This window comes from Artemia franciscana, chromosome 17 (genome assembly GCF_032884065.1).
Source record: "Artemia franciscana chromosome 17, ASM3288406v1, whole genome shotgun sequence".
In the NCBI taxonomy this organism is placed as follows: Eukaryota; Metazoa; Arthropoda; class Branchiopoda; order Anostraca; family Artemiidae; genus Artemia; species Artemia franciscana.
The window spans coordinates 23425811-23448795 of record NC_088879.1 but is presented as its reverse complement, the minus strand read 5'-3'; the positions used below and the strand labels follow the sequence as shown (position 1 = coordinate 23448795).

The window sequence follows — 22985 nt, the reverse complement described above, 5'->3', positions numbered from 1 at the left end:
TAAAATCTATAAGTGTTAAATATATGCGACAGTTACCCTGCCCCACAGCCAATATATCTTCTTTGAGTGATAAATAGAAAAATTTAGAGAAGCAAAAAAGCGGCATTTTCCCACGGGTCCGAAAGTGCTGCCATCTATTGTTTCTACCCATTTCTGTTCGTGGTTGCAGCTGAGTTTATCATTCGGTTTTTCGCACTTGGGATTGCGGTAGAGAAATGGTATCAGATGTGCCTCTTAAACTTTAAAAGTTCTCTCATTGCTAAAGAAATTAGAGTTTATCCTTTGCTCCTTTCTAAGTGATGACGTTAGAAATTTGGCCTACGGCAAAAAAGTCAACTTTTGAACTAAGACAGATAGATTTTTTTTTTCGACGGCAGTCGATAGCTTTTGATGAGCTGATCAAAGTATATGTCATCCATTTTTTTGTACAAAAATTCCTTCATGAGATATACCAGTTTGAAAGTTTAAAGGGGTTGACAACTTCAGTAGTAAGGTACACACTGAAACCAAAAATAGGCCGATACCAATTGTGAGACATATAGGGGAGTTGTAAGCAACAGTCGGCTGTTAGCTCATAATCATCCTCGGCAATGAGGGGTTCGCAACTCTTACTAGTTGGTGTACCTATTTTTTGTTTCCGTTTTATTTGATGGTAAGACCAATTTGGTTCCAGTGGTAAGACATGTAGGGGACTTGTAAGTAATAATCGACTGTAAGGCTACAATCATCTTTAGCAATGAGGAGTTTGCAACTTTTGCGAGTTGGTGTACCTAGTATGTATTTTAGCATCCTTACAGATTAACAACTTCAGCGTTTAGTCGCAGCGAGAAAACAAAACCAAAGTGTTGCTCTCGCAACACTTTACTCGGCGAAGCCGAGCAAAGGTTGCCGCAACACCTCACGTTGCCCATGCAACGTAGATCTAATTTAGCTTTAGCTTTGAATCATTTTTTCTCACCCTTAATTAATGCATACATTATTAAATATTGTGAACTTGTATCCTATATTTGATGTTAAGTACATTTAAATTGAAATTGAAAATTTTATACTAGTATTTACTGATGTTTTTTTTTGCCAAAATAGACAATAAAATTTTTTCCAAGTATTTTGGATGCAACTAATCAAATATACCAAATTTTTGCAACGAAATACAATATTTGTTGTAAATTCTGAACTATAAAATATAAAAATTGATATTATGATTTTACCGACACTTATTTTACTGTCAACTCTACCTATGTTTGAAATACATGCTATTTTTTCCTTTAAGATTCCTTTCCGGCTTGATTCCACCGCCTTTTAGGAATCTCTCCGTTTGGTAGCCAAACAAAATCTTCCACTTACAAGACTATCTACACAGATCCATAATCGACATAAGCCAACAATGAAGCTGGATTTTTCGCCTGACATCGTCTGCGCTAAGGCTTACAATACCCTACCGCTTGAACTGAGAGGTAGGAGCTGCCTTGCTTCTTTCAAAAAGAGAATAAAAAATTATCTTGTTTTGAACTAGTTTTAATTGAATAAAGAATTTAAATATTTATGTGATTTTAGCCATAATTGAGTTTTTTTGTGTGAGGATTGGAGTGGTTTGCTCCTGGATGAAAAGGCGGGAACTTGTAAGGATGTTTTTGTTGGTAGGGGCCATAGTTGTATCGAGAAGTGGAGGCAGAGCCATACTGTGTATTTGGTTTTGAAGCAATAAGGGACTCAGCATGCATTTGTTGCATAGAGATGAGAGAATATGTATGTTATAACTACTATAATTTTTTTTTATAAACCCGAGTGAACTGAGCTGATCTAAAACTTTACCTCTTGTATGGGACAGATACTAAACATTTATTATTATTATTTTACAGGGACGTAATGTCATCGAGTCGCCGAGTTCTATTGCAATCCCCTTAAAGAAGATTGCATGCTGGCAGTAATTCTACATTTTGACTGCGCATGCTTTTGCAAGGCTCTTAGTACTTTTGTTGACAGAAGATCGGGGGTGAGTAAGGTATTTAAGCCTTATATAAAATGCACATTAACTCCAACTAGATTAAAATTTAATTATTGGCCATCTGAATAACAAATAATAGTCTGCAAACCAACAGTACATCATTAAAGGAAGGGAAACCGGTTGTGGTAGTTCATTATATAGTATTTTGATACCTGAATAGAACAAGGTGAACATCCCTGTCGATCCGTTTTCATGGTCTTTTCCAATATACAAATCAATTAATGTGCAAATCCCCCCCTCGTCTTTTTTATGATATTCAGGATGTTTCTGCTAATCACATAATCAGCTAATCTCAACCTCATTGCTAATAAGCTAATCCCATTTACTTGTATTTTTATCTCCATTTTAAAATTATTTTCTGTATTATTTATTATACAAAAAGAATATAATCAGTTTAATATAGAAACATAGGGGTGTGATTGCATTGATTAAATGAGATACTTCTAGGGTTAAATATGACAAAATCATTGGAGAAGGGTAATTGAGGCATTTATTATGCAAGAGGACTTTACAAAAATTCTTTTTATAAAATTTACCATTGTATCATTTTTTCTTACCCTTAATTGATGCATTCGTTTTAATATATTGGAATATGTGTATTATATTCCGTGTTTAGGACATATAAATTGAAATTGAAAATTTCCAACCAGTATTTACTGATGATTTCGTAATTTTTTTTTTTTGCCAGAATAGACTTCAATTTTTTTTTGTCAGGTCTATATAAATATTGTGGGTACAACGAATCGGATATGCCAAATTTTTGAGGCAAAAATGAATATTTCGTATTAAATTCATAAGTATAAAATATGACAATTGATAATATAATTTTACTGGCATTTCATAGTCAACGCTACCTATGTTTCAGATATACGTTTGTTTTTTTATAAAGAATATAGATGGCAATATCAGATTCTTATAAATGACAAATTTGTTGTATTTCCAATCCCTACGTGCCATCACAACTTTATGTTAGTATTGTTTGGATAAGTAGTAGCAGTAGTAGTAGACAGGTTTAATAGCAAAAACTTGACAGCTATCGCTGATATGTGTTTCTTTACAACATATTCAAAATCAAACTACGCTTGTAAATATAAATAAAATGATATAAATTAAATGATAAAGCTAACGAGTGAATATGATGGCTGAGCCCATTATGCTATCATTTTGTTGCTTCAACTCAAAACATAATAATTAAAATCAGGTTTTGCTAAACCCAATGCTATTCTGTCAACATCTTCCTTTTCTCTGGTTTCATTTATATTATATACATTTCAACAGCATTTACCCCTATTTATCTTTTCAAATAAATAGATGTCATTCGTTTAAAAGGAAAGTAAAAATTCCATACGTACTATAATTTTTTTTTAAAACCTCGATCACTCTTCATCATTGTGTTATATTCTTTCCAAATTCGATGTATAATCTCTAAAATTTGTTGCATATACTACTGTTTTTCTCACCGCGTTAGTTTTACCATTTTCTTAAAGCAGTAAATGCATATAGTTTTTTGTTAATGTTCACTTTTTTTGTTTTTTTAATAAGAATTTTGCAAACTTCAAGTTTGAACGGTCGCATTAAATTCTCAAAACTGTCTACTGTAGATTCTTTATTGCTTTTTTCACATTATATTTCACAATATAGGGTCTGTTTTCTTTCTGCAAAAGCTATAGTCAAACAGTTCCTAAATTGTTCAATAGCCCCCTACCCCCCAATTCTTTCGGTAAGCCACTCATGAGAAATATCCTTGTGCCTGAAGGTACAGCTATGTACAGAATTGACATATTTTCATAAATTATAATTTTCTTTCTTATTCCTAGAGACTTCACGTAAAATGTCGCAGTAAAATGATATAGCTTGTTTTGAGAATTACTCCTTTTATATAAGCAAGAAAAAAATGGTATAAACTTTTTAATGGTTATTACCTTGTAAAATGTTATTTCAAAGCCAGGTAAAAAGTAAACTTTAAATATAATTAAGAACATGGCATTTTTCATTAAGAAAAGTGGAGGATTATAGCTTCTATTTCTCCTTCGAGGGGGTTGACCATGGATAATAAGAGTTTGAGTTTGTTGAAACCATAGATGATGAGTACCGCCTTATGTTCAGGGTAAGGTACGAGTTTTTTCTTGAAAATCCTTAAAAAATTTTTATTACCCTGATGCTTCAAAAGTAAATGGCTTTTGCCAGCTTTGCCTCTTACTCAGACTATTGGTCTTGGGTTTTTATGGCACTTGGTATTAACCAAGTGACATATAGCAATCGCCAATTCTGTCGGTCTGTCTGTCCGTCTGTCGGTCTGTCTGTCGGTCCCGGCTTTGCTACTTTAGGCACTTCCAGGTAAGCTAGGACGATGAAATTTGGCAGACGTATCAGGGACGGGACCAGCTTAAATTAGAAATAGTTGTTTTCCCAATTTGACCATCTGGGGGGGGGAGTGGGGGGCCGGTTAATTTGGAAAAAAATAGAAAAAATGAATTATTTTTAGCTTACGAATGGGTGATGGGATCTTAATGAAATTTGATGTTTGGAATGATATTGTGTCTCAGAGCTCTTATTTCAAATCCCAACCGGATCTGATGACATTGGGGGGAGTTAGAGGGGGGAAACCTAAAATCTTGGAAAACACGGGATGAAACATGATGGGAAAAATAAGCACAAGTCCCAGATACATGATTGACATAATCGGAACGGATCCGCTCTCTTTGGGGTTGTTGGGGGGGGGGGGGTAATTCTGAAAAACTAGAAAAAAATGAGGTATTTTTACTTACGAACAGGTGATCGGATTTCAATGAAATTTGATGTTTAGAAGGATATTGTGTCTTAGAGCTCTTATTTTAAATCCCGACCGGATCTGGTGACATTGGGGGGGGGAAGTTGGGAGGGGGAAACTGAAAACTTGGAAAACACTTAGAGTGGAGGGATCGGGATGAAACTTGGTGGTAAGAATAAACACAAGTGCTAGATACATCATTGACATATACGGAACGGATCCGCTCTCTTTGGGATAGTTAGGGGAGGGGGGTTATTTCCGAAAAATTAGAAAAAATGAGGTATTTTTAACTTACAAACAGGTGATGAGATCTCAATGAAATTTGATATTTAGAAGGATATCGTGACTCAGAGCTCTTATTTTAAACTCGACCAGATCTGGTGACATTGGGGGGGGGGAGTTGGGAGGGGGAAACCTAAAACTTAAAAAACACTTAAGAGTGGAGGGATCGGGATGAAACTTGGTGGAAAAAATAATCACGAGTCCTAGATACATGATTGACATAACCGGAACGGATCTGCTCTCTTTGGGGTAGTTGGGGGAGGGGTTAATTCTGAAAAATTCGAAAAAATGAGGTATTTTTAACTTACGAACGGGTTATCGGATCTCAATGAAATTTGATATTTAGAAGGATATCTTTTCTCAAAGCTCTTATTTTAAATCCTGACTGGATCTGGTGACGTTGGGGAAGTTTGGGGTGGGGGAACCTAAAATCATGGAAAACGCTTAGATTGGAGGGATCGGGATGAAACTTGGTGGGAAAAATAAGCAGAAGTCTTACATACTTGATTTACATAATTGGAACGGATCCGATCTATTGGGGGGGGGGGGGGGGTTGATTCTGAAAAATAAGAAAAAATGACGTATTTTTAACTTGCGAAGGAGTGATCGGATCTTCATGAAACTTCATATTTAGAAGGACCTCGTAACTCAGATCTCTTATTTTAAATCTCAACCGGATCAAGCGTAATTGGGGGGGGGGGGACCGGAAATCTTAGAAAATACTTAAAGCGGTGAGATCAGGATGAAACTGGATGGGAAGAATAAAAACCTGTTAATATACTTGACTGACATAACCGGACCGGATCTGCTCTCTTTGGTGGAATTGGCGGGGGGGGGGCGTAATTTTGAAAATAGTATTTATAACTTACGAAAGGGTGACCAGATCTTAATGAAATTTGATATTTAGAAGGAACTGGTGCTTTAAAGTTCTTATTTTAAATTCCGACCAGATCCTCTGACGTTGGGGGGAGTTGGAGGGGGAAACTGGAATTCTTGGAAAACGTGAAAATTGGGGTATTTTTGTCTTACGAATAGATGATCGGATCTTAATGAAATATGATTTTTAGAAAGAATTCATGTCTCAGAGCTCTTATTTCAAAGTCCGACCAGATCGTTTGACATTGGGGGGAGTTGGAGGGGGAAATCTTGGAAAAACACTTGGAGTGTAGGAATCGGGATGAAGCTTGGTGGATAGAATAAACAAATGTCCTTGATACGTGATTGACAGAATCGTACTGGATTCGATCTCTTTGGGGGAGTTGGGGGGAGGGGTTCAGTGATTTGGCGAGTTTGGTACTTCTTGACGTGCTAGGACGATGAAAATTGATAGGCGTGTCAGGGAGCTGCACAATTTGACTTGATAAAGTCGTTTTCCCAGATTGGACCATCTGGGGGGTTAAAGGGAGAGGAAAAATTAGAAAAAATTAGGTATTTATAACTTACGATCGGGTGATCGGATCTTAATGAATCTTGATATTTAGAAGGACATCGTGACTCAGAGCTCTTATTTTAAATCCTGACCGGTATTAAGCCTCTTATTTTCGTTTTTAAATCAATCTATTGATTCATAGAATTTTGTTAGAGCTTATACCATATGAGCTCTTGGCTCTTGTTTCAATTAGCCATGGCTCTTAACTCTTTTATTCTAAAGCCACCAACTTGATTTTAATTCTAAAATCTACCTGTTTTAAATTCGCCTAAAGACACAAATCCATTAGAGGCGAGAAAGAAAAAAATGACGACAAATTATTTAGTTTGTCAATGAATTTCTGTCAATTAAATGAAGGATATCAACTTAATTCAGAAATGTTTAGATACCATAGTTTAAATTATGTTATGGAAGAGAGAGAAGATGATGTAAAAAGTAAAACAACGGAAAGAAACACATCAATTAAATCATATTTTAGAAAAAAATTAAAAATAACTTTAAAAGTTGTTTTCCCCGATTCGACCATCTGGGGGGCTGAAGGGAGAGGAAAATTAGAATAAAATAGGTATATATAACTCACGATTGGGTCATCGGATCTCAATGAATTTTCATATTTAGAAGGGCATCGTGGCTCAGAGCTATTATTTTAAATCCCAACGGGCATTAAGCCTCTGATTTTCCTTTTAAATCAATCTATTGATTCTTAGAATTTTGCTAGAGCTCATACCATATGAGCTCTTAGCTCTTGTTTTATTAAATATTGATCCACTGATTGATAACTGTCTTTTTTGAAGTGATTGAACCTAACGAGTCAGTTTTGTTAATAATCAATAGCCTAGAATTTATTTTTTTCATCTATCTAATTATATTTTCATAATTTGTTTTGCATTTTTATAACAGTAAAATTGTATGTTTCGACTGGGATCTCCACCAATCTACTGTAAAAAAAATTACAACAAAAAATCGAACAAAAAAAAAACATTTGAAGCAAAATCTGTTTTGCGGAAAATCTTTTCCGTAAGAAAATTCCGCTGGAAAACCCCTTCCTCTCTACGGACTTATCATCTGCGGAAAATCACTGAAGGAAATTTTTGACATTAGCTTATTTCTTTAAATCTTTTCTTTGGGTTTTGTGGTTGGGGTTTGAGCTCCGTTATTGGATTGAGAAACAGAATATTTTAATTGATTTACTTGTTGATTTGAAATTAGGGATTTTGGCAAATCGTTCATGTGAGCTTTCAAAAGACTCCTAGATAAAGAAGAATATACAAAAATTAATGGTTTGGTTTCCTTTCTGATTAATAAACTAAATAGAAAATTACAGTAAAATGCTAAATGAATATTTTGCGAAAGTAAGATCCAAATAATCGTAAATATCTTCTATTCTATCTCTTACATAATCCCTCTGTTTTTCTCTCTATTCCTAGCCCCCTCTACACCCCGTTCCTCTTTCATTTACCACCTGTATTAGTAAATATATTTCATAACCTTTTACTTGGCGCTCCTCTCTTCGTTCTGCACAATGCTTTCATATTCCCTTTGACAAAAGATTTTTTTTTTTCATCCGGTTTTATATTCATAGCTGTCAACTATTTTATTCAGTCTGAGAAATCACTCTTTATTAAAAAAAAAAAAAATCGCAGTCTTTAAATTGTGATAATGCATATCATAGCTTCACATATCTCAATCCATTGGGTCAATTATAAGATCTTCAAAGAAAACATCCTTACCGTATAATTTACAAGACATTTTAAAGTTTATTTTTTCAGTCACGGTTCTCATGGGAGTAAGGTCCACAGTCATTCACTTATGCACAAAGTTTCAGAGACACTGATGGATACTATACTCCTTTTATTTGTGGGATTCAGAATGATCCCATCAAGAAAAAAGGCTCTGTAAAAAAAAACAAAAAAACAACAGATTATGACTCAGTGAAACTTGTGTTTAAAATATTGAGTTCAAAATTAATGTATCAGAAAGTATTACTAAACCTGGTCAATTGTCCAATTTTAGTAAAAATAATATTTTGAAATAATAAGACTTTTATGGGCGTTTTATACTTTCACTTAACGAGATCTGTAATTACTTACAGGGGTCGGTAGCGTAATGTCTATTTTGTCGAGATTTCGTTATAACTGTTTATAACACAAATTTTTCTAATATTTTTCAAAATAATAGAAAATGTATTGCATATATGCAATTCAGGGTATATATTAGCACACTAAGGAGGGAAGGGGGTTATAAAGTCATTTCTGTGGTTAATGAATTACTTAATGTATGCTAGTTTTCAAAATAAAACATCTTACCCTGACAGTGTACTCCCTTCTCCTGATAAACTCATTTATTGCTTTAATAACATATTTTTCTGTTATTTTTTTCCATTGTTTAATCCGTTCTAATGCTGCTTGTGTTAATTAGCCTCGAATATATCCAGTTTAAAATTAGTGACTGTGATGAATATTTGCAAAAAAACCACTTTCAAATGTTAAAAATTTGAATAATAGTCCTACATGGAGTGTAGCTCTTGTGTATGTAATACTTTTCATTTGATTCATTTTTCAAGGTAAATATTTTACCAATGATAAACTTGAATTTCCACTTTCTGTTGTGTCTGATTTTTGCAAGCAGAAACCCCTATGCTCCACAGACAAAAGATAGATAGATGAAAAGTCTTGCTAAAATATGGAAAAGTTTTAAGTGGAACAGGAGGGTGAGGCATACCACCATTTAGCTACGTCCACACTTTTCTCTTTGATATTGCATTTGATTACTCAATTTTGTCTTAAAAATCAATAAATATATAGAATTAAAAAGGAAAAAATATTGCTCAACATATGAAGAGGGCTGCAACTTTTGATTGTTTTGCTTTTCGTCTGATCCCTTGTAAAAAGAGAACTTTGAAATGTTTTATATTTAAGCCGAAGTTATATTTAATTATTCCATTTTAATTTTTTTAGAGTTAAAATTTATTAGAGGGTTACAGGCGCCCATGCCCTCTTTCTCGCAGATAGTCTATGTGTCATATAACCATGCCTCTTGGGCTTACACAGCCCCCCCAGAGAGTGGGGGGTAGGGCTGCCATTTTCACCTTGGGGCCTATAGTTATTATGGAAGAGGTGATCATGTCAACTTTGGAGGATGGTCGTTTGATTGATAATTTAGAATTCTAGTTTCGTTTTTAAGAGCCAAAAATGATTGGAGGGCAATAGGCCCCTGGAGCTTGGGGGACGATGGTTGTAAGTTGTGCCCCAGGGGTATATAAGGTTATTTTTGAAGGGATGGTGATATATACGCTGGAAGAGGCTGAATGGATATTATAAGTTTTCTTTGCTAAATCGATTAAAGTGCAGCTAGCCCCTCTAGCTTCCTTCCCCCAAAATATATCTGATCAGAATTTTGAGATAGTTTTTTTGTTAAAAATAGTCCACTTGTCATATTACACTTCCTTTGTGGTTTACACTGGACCCCAAAGCTTACGGGAAAGGACTATAAATTTTGCCCTGGGGGTATATTAGGTTATTTTAGAAGAGGTGGTCATATCAACTTTGAAGGAGGCTTGTTTCATAAGAAATCGGAAGTTCTAGTTTCCCTATCTTATGAGTCAAAAGTGATTGAAGAGGAACAGCCCCTCCATGCCCTCTTTTTCCCAAGTATATCGAATGGAAATTTTGAGAGAGCAACGTTGTTCAAAATAATCCCTGTCAAACAGTTCTTGGTAACGAACTGTAGTAAGGAGCGACCCGGCTCAATAGTAACCAAAGCTCTAAAAAATTGAATTTTGATATCAATAGCTACATCAAAAGAATTGCATTTTAATGCTGATTTTAAATATATAAGTTTCATCAAGTTTAGTCTTACCCATGAAAAGTTACGAGCCTGAGAAAATTTGCCTTATTTTGGAAAATAGGGGGAAAGACCCCCTAAAAGTTGTAGGATCCTAACGAAAATCACACCATCGCATTCAGCGTATCAGAGAACCCTATCGCAAAAACTTCAATCCAGCGTATCAGAGAACCCCACTGTAAAAGTTTCGAGCTCCTATCTACAAAAATGTGGAATTTTGTATTTTTTGCCTGAAGACAAATCACGGGCGCGTGTTTATTTGTTTGTTTGTTTTTTCTTTTTTCCCCAGGGGTCATCGTATCGACCAAGTGGTCCTAAAATGTCGCAAGAAGGCTCATTCTAACGGAAATGAAAAGTTCTAGTGCCCTTTTTAAGTGACCAAAAAAATTGGAGAGCATCTAGGCCCCCTCCCACGCTCATTTTTTTCCCAAAGTCAACGGATCAAAATTTTGAGATAGCCATTTTGTTCAGCATAGTCGAAAACCATAATAACTATGTCTTTGGGGATGACACTCCCCCACAATCCCTGGGGGAGGGGCTGCAAGTTACATACTTTGACCAGTGTTTACATATAGTAATGGTTACTGGGAAGTGTACAGACGTTTTCAGGGGGATTTTATTTTGTTTGGGGGTGAGGCTGAGGAGAGGGGGCTATGTTGGAGGATCTTTCCTTGGAGGAATCTGTCATGAGGGAAGAAAAATTCAATGAAAAGGGCGCAGGATTCTCTAGCATTACTATAAGAAAACAATGAAAAATAAACATGAAAACCTTTTTTTTCAAATGAAAGGAAGAACTAGCATTGAAACTTAAAACGAACAGAGATTATTACGCATATGAGGGGTTCTAAAAATACTTTAGCATAAAGAGCGAGGTATTTAGGAGGAGATAAATACCTTGCTCTTTATGCTAAAGTATTTTTAGTAATTTCAACTATTTATCCTACGGCCTTTCTGATTCAGGGGTCATTCTTAAAGAATTGGGACAAAACTTACGATTTAGTGTAAAGAGCGAGGTATTAACGAGGGTACAAACCCCCTCGTATACATAATAAAAATATAAGGTTATGAAAGTTTGTTACGTAAGTTAATTCTTAAGTTACGTATATTTTTTACTAATAAAAACGTTCGTTAAAAATTAAAAGTTCTAGTTGCCTTTTTAAGTAACCAAAAAATTGGAGGGCAACTAGGCCTCCTTCTCCACCCCTTATTTCTCAAAATCGTCTGATCAAAACTAAGAGAAAGCCATTTAGCCAAAAAAAGAATTAATATACAAATTTCATTTTAATAATTTATGTGCGGAGAGCCAAAACCAAACATGCATTAATTCAAAAATGTTCAGAAATTAAATAGAAAAAACTAATTTTTTTAGCTGAAAGTAAGGAGCGACATTAAAACTTAGAACGAACAGAAATTACTCCATATATGAATTGGGTTGTCCCCTCCGCAATCCCTCGCTCTTTACGCTAAAGTTTGACTCTTTGCCACAATTCTACTTTTTAGAACAAACAAATTCTTTAGCGTAAAGAGCGAGGGATTGCGGAGGGGACAACCCATTTCATATACGGAGTAATTTCTGTTTGTTTTAAGTTTTAATGTCGTTCCTTACTTTCAGCTAAAAAAATTAGTTTTTTTTTTATTTAATGAAATATAAAAATGCTCCTGGGGCTGACAATGCTACCTATCTAGGGGGCAAGAGTTTTAAATTGTGACCTAGGGGCATATAAGGTTATTTTCGATGGGTTGGTCATATCAACGCTGATAGAGGCTCATTTGATTTGAAATTTTTAGTTTTATTTTTAAGAGTCAAAAGTTATCAGAAGGCAACTAGCCCTCCTAACGCCGTTTCCTCCGAAATGTATCTTGCCAACATTTTGAGATAGCCCTTTTGTTAAATGAAGTCCATGTCTTATATAACAATTTCTCTGAGGTTGACACAGTCCCCTAAGATTTGGGAAAGGGCTGTAAGTTGTGTCATGGGGCATATAAGGTTAATATGGATGGGGTTGTCATACCAATTTAGGAGGAGGTTTATTTGATCGGAAATTCCAAGTTCTATTTATTTCTCCGACGAGTTTAGTATCCACACAAAAACCATTAAAAAAGATTTGACTTTTTTGTCGCTATTAAAGAAAACAAAAAAATTATAATTCTTTATTTCGTTCCCTACAAATAATCCATATTTATCACTATATTTATCACAAATAATCCATGTTTACTTTTCTTATTTTGTCAGTCCATGACGGCTAGACTCTTCTTAAAGGATTTAATTGATACCTGTCCTGGACTATAGAATACTGTTTATAATACTGTTATAGAAAACTGTTCTGTAAATGTGAGAATTAATTTTTGGAGTGAAATTCATGTGAATTTCAGTTGCAGCAATGCAAGATTCTAACGAGTATTCAAACAACTTAAAAATTGACGAAAGAAAAGAAGAAAAGGAAATAGCAAGCTCTGCCGGTGAGGAAAAATTTCCTGACCAGACCCTAAAGCTAATCTTCTTTTAAAAGGCTTTTATAGCCAGTTGAGGTGCTATTGATTGAAATGAATAAAAAAATTGATATAAATCGACATAATTTGAGGTTCCATCCTGGGACTATTCAGTCCACATGGACAGTGAAATAAGAAAATTGGTTCTAAAGCAAAAATTAAATTAGAGTATATTAAAGTTAAATTAGGATTATGAGGGAAAGAATTAAGATTGAACTCTAAATGTATTTGAATCAGAAATCAAAAGCTAAAGAAATAGTTTTTAAAGGCATTATAATTAGGATTTTAAAATAAAAAATGGAATGCAAAAAGTAGATATAGAATCCAAACAACTACATTAGAAAGCAAAAATGAAAGTAGGAAATTCTTGGCCATTTCTCTTGGTTTTCTTCGGAGCTCTTAGGAGACTTTGACAAAACTCAGAAACTAAGAAGAGGTTAAATAAAAATATTCCTCCCACTAGTTTACATGAGTTGTTCAGAAGTCAAATCGATTAAAAAGAACTTCTCAGATTTTCTAGTTTGACGTTTCTGTGTTAAAGGACTTAATTGAATAAAGTCAGTATCCTATTCCCTAATTACAGAAATCTGTTCAAAAAGTCGCTGAGTAATTGATTTATTGATTGACTATTTGACGAGTTGTTTTATGCCAAATAATACGAAAATATTCTCCTTACTAAAACGTAAATAAATAAACTTTTGAAGAATCCTTGACATCTCTTTAAAAGAATAGCCGGAAACGTATCATGTGCTTCTTTTATTTGTTCGATAGAATAATTCAAATTAGCTTCTTACCGGTATATACCATGGTTAGCATGAGAATTTGAAAATGTGAAACTATTTGGCCTGAAAAACTTAAAGGTGTATGTGGCATTTCCCTAAAAGAAATCGGAAAAAAGCTATAGAACAAATTGTTGAGTTGCCAAACTGAGCAAGTTCTATTGTTAAGCTAGCTTGTTTGTTCAACTATTCTCATTTTGTTCTCAAGTTAAATATAAGTTTCTATTGTTTCGTTTTCATAAGGGTTTTCCTGTGGAATTTATATTATGTAACATACCGGAGCCTTTAATCTCTCAAAATAAAAGTTTTGGATATGTTTTGAGTAAGGGACCTCAGAAGCATTGATGGATCCAGGCAGGGAGGGGGGGGGGGCAAGGGGTGTACGCCTCTCTCCTTGAAAAGGTGGTGGATTCGTGGTTTGGATAGGGACGAAAGTAATTTTTTTGTAATTGGTTTTTATGGCACTTGGTATTAACCAATTGACATATAGCGATCGCAAATTCTGTCGGTCGGCCTGTCTGTCTGTCCCGGTTTTGCTAGTTTAAGCACTTCCAGATAAGCTACGACAATGAAATGTGAAGGATGATTTATTTTGTGAGGAAGAATTAGTGACTAATAAAATGATAAAAACATGATAATGCCCCAGGTGCTGATAATTGTTTTAGTTTAAGTGAAATTTATGATATACTTTGGACTTTCTTATGATTCATATGAATCATAAGAAAGTCCAAAGTATATCATAAATTTGACGCATAAAATGTAGGGTTTTGTTGACATTAGTATTTTCAACAAAATTTCACATGAAACTTCTGTCAAATTGCAGCTTTTTGTATAGGTAGGACTTTTGATAGGAAATATATCTACTTCTAGAAATAAATTGGCTTTTGCAAAAAAAAAATGTTTTGTTTTGACTTAAAAGCTGCATGACGGTTGACAAAAAAAAAAGAATTATAATCTAGAAATCGAGGGCGATTTTACGCATTTGTGAAATAAAGAATAGTTAAAATAAAAACAGATTTTTCGACAGGGATCTCCACCAACCTGCAGTAAAAAAAAAACCTTCGAAACAAACTCTGTTTTGCGGAAAATCTTTTCCATAAAAGAATTCCGATGGAAAACGCTTGCCGCTTCACTGGAAATTCCCTTTGGGACCTTCCTCTCTGCGGACTATTCCCTCTGCCGAAAATCACTGAAGGAAATTTGTGACATTAATTTATTTCTTTTAAATCTTTTCTTTGTGTTTTGTGGTTGGGATTTGAGCTCCATTATTGGATTGAGAAACATAATATTTTAATTGATTTACTTGCTAATTTGAAATTAGCGATTTTGGCCAATCGTTCACGTGAGCTTTCGAAAGACTCCTAGATAAAGAAGAATATAAAAAATTGATGGTTCGGTTTTCCTTTTTGATAATTAAACTAAATAGAAAATCATACTAAAATACTAAATAAATATTTTGCAAAAATATGATCCAAATAAACGCAAGTATCTTCTATTCTATATCTTACATTATCACTCTGTTTTTATGGCACTTGGTATTAACCAAGTGACATAAAGCAATCGCCAATTCTGTCGGTCCGGGTTTTGCTACTTTAGGCACTTCCAGGTAAGCTAGGACGATGAAATTTGGCAGGCGTATCAAGGACCGGACCAGATTAAATTAGAAATAGTCATTTTCCCGATTTGACCATCTTGGGGGAGTGGGGGGCCCGTTAATTCGGAAAAAAAGAAAAATAGAAGTATTTTTAACTTACGAACGGTTGATCCGATCTGAATGAAATTTGATGTTTGGAAGGATATCGTGTCTCAGAGCTGTTATTTTAAATCCTGACTAGATCTCCTGACATTGGGGGGGGATTTGGGAGGGGGAAACCTAAAATCTTGGAAAACACTTAGAGTGGAGGTATCGGGATGAAACTTGGTGGGAAAAATAAACACAAGTTCTAGATACTTGATTGACATAACCGGAACTATTCGCTCTCTTTTGGATAGTTGGGGGGGGGGGTAATTCTGAACAATTAGAAAAAAATAGGTATTTTTAACTTACGAACGGGTGATCGGATCTCGATGAAATTTGATATTTAGAAGGATATTGTGTCTCAGAGCTCATATTTTAAATCCCGACTGGATCTGGTGACATTGGCGGGAGTTGGGAGAGGAAACCTAAAATCTTGGAAAACACTTAGAGTGGAGGGATCGGGATGAAACTTGGTGGGAAAAATAAGCACAAGTCCTAGATACATGATTGAAATAACCGGAACGGATCCGCTCTCTTTGGGATAGTTGGGGGGTGGGGGCTAATTCTGAAAAATTAGAAAAAATTAGGTATTTTTAACTTACCAACGGGTGGTCGGATTTCAATGAAATTTGATATTTAGAAGGATATCGTGTCTCAGAGATCTTATTTTAAATCCCGACCGGATCTGGTGACATTGGGGGGGGGACCTAAAATCTGGGAAAACACTTAGAGTGGAGGGATCGGGATGAAACTTGGTGGGAAAAATAAGCACAAGTCCTAGATACATGATTGACATAACCGGAACGGATCCGCTCTCTTTGGGGTAGTTGGGGGGGGGGGTTAATTCTGGAAAATTAGAAAACATGAGGTACTTTTAACTTACGAACGGGTGATCCGATCTCAATGAAATTTGATATTTAGAAGGATATCGTGTCTCAAAGCTCTTATTTTAAATCCCCACCGGATCTGGTGACATTGGGCGGAATTTGGGGTGGAGGAACCTAAAATCATGAAAAACGCTTAGGTCGGAGGGATCGGGATGAAACTTGGTGGAAAAAATTAGCCGAAGTCTTGGATACGTGATTTATATAATTTGAACGGGTGTATTCTATTTAGGGGGGGGGGTTAATTCTTAAAAATTAGAAAAAATGACGTATTTTTAACTTACGAAGGAGTGATCAGATTTCATGAAACTTCATATTTAGAAGGACCTCGTAACTCAAATCTCTTACTTTAAATCTCAACCGGATCCAGCGTCATTGGGAGGGGGGGGGGGCAGAAATCTTAGAAAATACTTAAAGCGGATAGATCAGGATGAAACTGGATGGGAAGAATAAAAGCCTGTCTAAGATACGTGACTGACATAACCGGACTGGATCTGCTCTCTTTGGTGGAGTTGGGGGGGGGGGGGGTAATTTTGAAAATTGAGGTATTTCTTACTTACGAAAGGGCGACCAGGTCTTAATGAAATTTGATATTTAGAAGCTCTAATTTTAAATTCCGATCAGATCTTTTGACATTGGGGGGAGTTGGAGGGGGAAATCTTGGAAAACACTTGGAGTGGAGGAATCGGGATGAAGCTTGGTGGATAGAATAAGCAAATGTCCTTGATACGTGATTGAAGTAACCGTACTGGATTCGCTCTCTTTGGGGGAGTTGGGGGGAGGGTTTCAGTGATTTGGCGAGTTTGGTGCTTCTGTACGTGCTAGAACGATGAAAATTGGTAGGCGTGTCAGGGAGCTGCACAAATTGACTTGTTAAAGTCTTTTTCCCAGATTCGTCCATCTGGGGGGCTAAAGGGAGAAGAAAAACTAGAAAAATTTGGTATTTATAACTTACGAGTAGGTGATGGGGTCTTAATGAATTTTGATATTTAGAAGGACATCATGACTCAGAGCTCTTATTTTAAATCCTGACCGGGATTAAGCCTCTGGTTTTCCTTTTAAATCAATCTATTGATTCTTAGAATTTTTTTTCGAGCTCTTGGCTCTTAGCTCTTCTTGCCTCGTCACAAGTGCCATATGAGCTCTTAGCTCTTGTTCTCTCTATTTCTAGCCTCCTCTCCACCTGGTTCCCCTTTCATTTATCATCTCTTTTAGTAAATTTATTTTTTAACCTTTTACTTGGGTGTATCTCTTCGTTCTGGACAATGCTTTCATATTACCCTTGACAAATATAAGTCTAGTTTTTTCTTATCTTTTAAAGTTGTCAAAGTTTTTTTTACATCTGGTTTTATGTTCATAGCTGTCAACTACTTAATTCAGTCTCAGAAATCACTCTTTATTTCAAAACAGAGTTCGCAGTCTTTAAATTGTGATAATGTGTACCATAGCTTCATATATCTCAATCCATTGGGAGAATTATTAGATCTGCAAAGAAAACATGTCGGTCATACAATTTACAAGGTATTTTCAAGTTTATATTTTCAGTCACGGTTCTCATGGGAGTGAGGTCCATAGAGCCATTCACTTACGCACAAAGTTTCAGAGATACTGATGGATACTATACTCCTTTTCTTCGTGGGATTCAGAATGTTCCCATCAGGAAAAAAGGCTCTGTAAAAACATAAGTTAACGTAGGAAAAACCAGATTTTGACTCAGTGAAACTTATGTTTACAATATCCAGATAAAAATTAATGTTCCAGAAAGTATTACTAAACCTGGTTAATTGTCTAATTTTTGTAAAAATGATGTTTTGAAATAATAGGACTTTTAAGGGGTGTTTTATGCGTTCGCTTAACGAGATCTGTAATTACTTACAGGGTTTGGTAGCGTAATATATAATTTGTCAGATATTTTGTTAACAACTCTTTGCAACACGTATTGTTCTGACATTATAATAGAAAATCTATTGCATAAATACAATTCAGGGTATATATTTGCACACCAGGGGGGGGGGTAGTTGTTAAGTCGTTTTTGTGGTTAATGAATCACTTAGTCTATGCTCGTTTTCAAAATAGAACTTCTTACCCTGACAGTGTACTCCCTTCTTCTGATAAGCCCATTTATTGCTTTAATAACATAGTTTTTTTTTCTATAGTTTAATCCATTCTAGTACTGATTGTGTTAATTAGCCTAGAATTTATCCATTTTAAAATGAGTGACTGTGATGAATATTCGCAAAACAAAAATTCAAATGTGTTAAAAATCTGACTAATAACCCTACATGGAGAGTAGCTCTTGTATATGTAATACTTTTTATTCGATTCATTTTTCAGGGTAAATATTTTACCAATGATAAACTTTGCTTTTCACTTTTTGCCGTATCTGATTTTTGTAAGAAGAAACCCGTATACTCCACAGACAGCAGTTAGATCGATGAAAAGTTTTGCTAAAATAATCTTTAACTGGAACAGGAGGTTGAGGCGTACCACGGTGTAGCAACATCCACACTTTTCTCTTTTATATTGCACTTGATTACTCAATTTTGTCTTAAAAATAAGAAAACACATAGAATTAAAAAGGAAAAAAATTGCACAGCATATGAAGAAGGCTGCAACTTTTGATTGTTTTGCTGTTCGTCTGATCCCTTGTAAAAAAAAGGAGTTTGAAATGTTTTAGATTTAAGCTACAGTTAAATTTAATTATTCCAGTTTAATTTTTTAGTGTTAAAATTTATTGGAGGGTTACAGGCACCCTTGCCCTCCTTCCCGTAAATTGTCTATGTGTCATATAAACATGCCTCTTGGGCTAACAAAGCCCCCGCCAGAGCCTGGGAGATAGGGTTGCCAGTTGTGGCCTGGGAGCCTATAGAGTTACTCGGAAGAGTTGGTCATCTCAACTTTGGATGACGCCCATATTACTGATAATTTAAATTCTAGCTTGGGGACTATGGTTGTAAGTTGTGCTCTGGGAGTATATAAGCTTATTTTTGAAGGGGTGGTCATATATACTTTGGAAGCGTCTGATTTGATATTAAAAGTTTTCTTTTTAAATTTATTAAAGGGGAACTAGCCCCTAACATCCCTTCCCCCAAGTACATCTGATAAAAATTTTGAGATAGTTTTATTTTGTTAATAATCGTCCACTTGTCATATAACAGTGCCTCTGGGGTTAACACTGGCCCCCAGAGCTTACGGGAAAGATCTGTAAATTTTGCCATAGGGGTATATTAGTTTATTTTAGAAGGGGTGGTCGTATCAACTATGGAGGAGGCTCATTTTGTAAGCAATCGAAAGTTCTAGTTCCCTATCTTATGAGTCAATAGTGATTGGAGGGCAACATCCCCTCCATGCCCCCCTTTTCTCAAGTATATCCAATTGAAATTTTGCGATAGTGACTTTGTTCAAAATAATCCTTGTGTCATATAAAAATGCCTTTGGGGTTGACATAGCTCCCAAAAGCTAGAGGGCAAGAGTTGCAAGTTATGACATACGGGCATATGGTTATTTTTGATGGGGTGGTCATATCAACTTTCATAGATGCTCATTTGATTTGAATTTTCTAGTTGTATAAAAGTGATCAGAAAGCAACTAGCCCCCCTAACGGCTTTTCCTCCGAAATGTAAATGGGCAAAATTTTGAGATAGCCCTTTGTTAAATGAAATCGACGTCTTATATAACAATGCCTCTGGGGTTGACACAGTCCCCTAAGCTTTGGGAAAGGGTTATAAGTTGTGTCCTGGGGCATATAAGGCTATTGTGGATGGGGTTGCTTTATCAATGTAGGAGGAGGCTCATTTGATTGGAAATTCTAAGATTTATTTTTTTAGAGTTCAAATTTATTGGAGTTTTACAGGCCTGCTTGCCCCAGCTAGTCTATGTGTTTTATGACAATGACTCTTTGATTGACAGAGCCCCCGAGCTTAGGGGAGAGTTTTAAGTTATGCTCTTGTGATATGTAAGATTATTTTGGATGGGGTGGTCACATCAAATTTGAATAAGTCTGATTTGATATGGAAAATTCTAGATTTCTTTTTAAGACTCGAAAGTGATCAGAGGCCTACAGACCTCCGGAATTTGGGGGCAAGGGTCGTAAGTTTTGTCCTGAGGGAATATAAGGTTATTTTTGAAGGGGCATTTATATCAAGTTTGGAAGAGGATGACACTCCCCCCTCGCCCCCTAGATCCTAGGGGAAAGGGCTTAAATTATGTCCTGGGGGAATGCAAGGTTATTGTGGAATTCATTATTCGCAAACAATGGGAAAATCTAAAATTGGTGACACATTTTAATTCTTTAGAAATGTATAATTCTATCTATTCTTTTTTTTTTTAAATAGTAATGTCTACAAGACCAACATTTTGTGTGTCAAATTCTTTTATACTATATTGGATTTTCTCTTGATTCATGCAACTTCAATCCAAAGAAAAGAAAAACATGTTGCGAAAAATATGATTCGGTAGATAGAATATTGATTATATGGTTAATGTAAGAGATAGAATATTATATATTTGAGATTATTTGGATGTTGCTTTTGCAAAATGTTCCTTTAGCATTCTAGTGTAATTTTCTAATTAGTTTGTTTATCAGAAAGGAAAGCTCACTATTAATTTACTATATTTATCCGAGTTTTCGAAAAAGAGTGTTTGGTATATCTCAGGAACTTCTAAGAGTATTAAGTAGAAACATTCAGGTAATTGCGAAGATGTTGCTGGACAACATCAAAGCTAATATGTATATCAAGTATAAAAAAAAGATACATTGCCAAAATTTGCAATCTACCGAAAACTGGATATATCTTAAACATTTTGTCCTTTCATACGGCTCATAAATCCAAAATTGCCTGAGCTTTCAAGAACAGATATCAATATATAATAAACTATTTATCTACATTGCTTATTATTCTCAGTAATTTTGCTTAATTTGATGATTTTAATTTTATTTTCATGTTATGACAAATACAAATAGACGAATCGCAATAAAAATTGAGTGCATGATTTATTTTGGTGTAAAGCTTAAATTGTTATTGAACTTTATTTATGCACGTTTTTTTATTTAATGTAGTTGTACTTTACTGTAAAAGTTTCTTTATTTGTAGAATTTTAAAAACTATTTTGCGAAGAACTAGATGGATGCTGCCTTGTCTCTGTAAATGTTGTAGCATTCATCCCCAGGTTTTTCTTTAATATCCTTTTTGTGAAACCAATTTCTCCCCTGTTAACTAACGCTAAACATGAGAGCAGATTAAAATTTTTCATGTGTTTGTTTGTTACAGCTTTTGTAATTTCTTCATATAAAAATGAACACAAAGGCTGGCTCATATGCCCTCCTTCTTTGTATAAAAGACACATGGACAATTCGAACAAACTACTTGATTACTTTTGTAATCAAGATTGATTACACTTGATTACATTGGAAGGATGCATCATAATATGCCTTATGTCTTTTCGCCTGTCTGTTAGTGTTACTCTCCATGTGTCTATACTGTATAACCAGCATGCGTAATTAAGTCACAGTTGTTTGATGGGTGTTAGGTATGGTTGGCGGGGGGCTTATATTTGAGTCGGGAGTGGGGGTGCTGTAATTATTTTTTCTGAAGACCACCCAACCCTTAGGAACGGCTCTGCTCCAAGCCAACCCCTTCCTTTTCCTAATGTGCAAATATTCAGTTAGGTCCCATACATTTTGCCATAATGCACTCCTGTTCCGACCTGTAAGCCTGTGGTGCTTTTTCCCGTGGCTTTATGTGATTGACTCGTCGTGTATTCTGTCACAGAGTGCATTTTGAGTTGTTTTTTTTTATAAGAAAATCCTGACTTAAGGTTAGACCTGTGACCCAACTGTCAACAGGAAAGTAACCGGTAATAACCTAAATATTTAGTTAGTTTTAGGCTACGTATTTAATATACTGCGCTCTGGGCGGCCCCCTTTCCATAATTCTTTGTTGTAGTTTTCATAATTTTGTTACTAGAGTAGGCCTATTGTATTTTCATTTTATTTCATTAGCATTTACCAAACCTCACTTCTCGAATGTGTATTATATAACAGATAAGTATCTTCCATGAAAATATAGCTATATTGTGGTTTTGCACCGAGCCGAAAATAATATTGTCTGGTATATAGACCACGAAAACTAGTTATTGTCTCATGTTCGCAAGACAAAATCTCGAGGGAACTTGAGGGTGGTGGCTTTCAGACAAATTTGCCTCATTAAGATTTGATTTAATGCATTATTTGGATTTTGGTTTATTTCAAGAAAACGAGCCTTGAGAAGCGGCCCATGGGGAACTATTTTCTAAGATTTCTAACGCCAAAGGGCATACTGTTATTATCATGAAAACGGAACATAAGAAGTGGGAATGTTGAATTTGTTAAGCTCTTAAAGTTTTGATGTAAGGTTTTAACTGAAGCTAAACTCTAAACGTTTGACAATTTGTCCTAATTCCTTAAGAACAATTCCTAAAACACAATGGCCATTTAATTGGAAAGCTTTGTTTAAAAATTGTAAAAACAATTTCAGCGTAAAGAGCAAGCAGGAAGCAACCCCTTTCGTATACATAATAATTTCTGTTCATTTTAAGTTTTGATGTTGCTCCTTACTTTGAGTTGAAAACTTGCTTTTTTTAAATTTAAATTCTGATCGTCTTAAAAAAATACCGGAAAATCCGGCTCTCTCTCCATGAAAAATTCCGGTTCTTGTGTGTTATATGCCACTCACTCAAGTCTACGATGTGTAAACCTCAAGAACGATCCGGTTTCTTCGATAGTTT

The 22985-nt window shown here is 35.2% G+C and overlaps 1 long non-coding RNA gene across 2 annotated transcripts in view; it reads left to right on the top strand.

Annotated features, from left to right (window-relative positions):
• Window positions 1-22985, top strand: part of LOC136038024 (uncharacterized) — a 32179-nt gene continuing 9194 nt past the window's right edge. Inside the window, exons 1-2 of one of the 2 annotated variants that reach the window (XR_010620108.1) lie at window positions 1-1454; window positions 1860-1993. This is a non-coding gene — a long non-coding RNA (uncharacterized LOC136038024). Of the gene's footprint in view, window positions 1455-1859; window positions 2003-22985 lie in introns of both variants that reach the window. The other variant, XR_010620109.1, reaches the window with a different exon arrangement.